Source organism: Lipotes vexillifer, unplaced genomic scaffold, assembly GCF_000442215.2.
Source record: "Lipotes vexillifer unplaced genomic scaffold, Lipotes_vexillifer_v1.1 scaffold365, whole genome shotgun sequence".
NCBI lineage: Eukaryota > Metazoa > Chordata > Mammalia > Artiodactyla > Lipotidae > Lipotes > Lipotes vexillifer.
The window spans coordinates 2,139,323-2,139,586 of NW_006781263.1; positions in this window are offsets into that span (position 1 = coordinate 2,139,323).

Consider the following 264-nt stretch of genomic DNA (forward strand, 5'->3'; position numbering starts at 1 on the left):
GGAAACAGGAATTTCTCTCAACCTTTATTTTGACATTCAGCGGTAGATGATGGATGTTTTAAATTACTCCTGATAAGAAGCTATCAGTAGGAGCTATTTTGTTTCACAGGTAGCTGGCAGGTCAAAAACATACTCAAATTGAACAAATATTCTCAAATTAAGTACAGAGAATAGTAAGGCCAAGTAACTCGTGCTGCAGAAAGGGAGGGAATTCAAAGGAACACAGCTACCACTACAGTGCTCCCATGAGCCAAATCGTGTAGG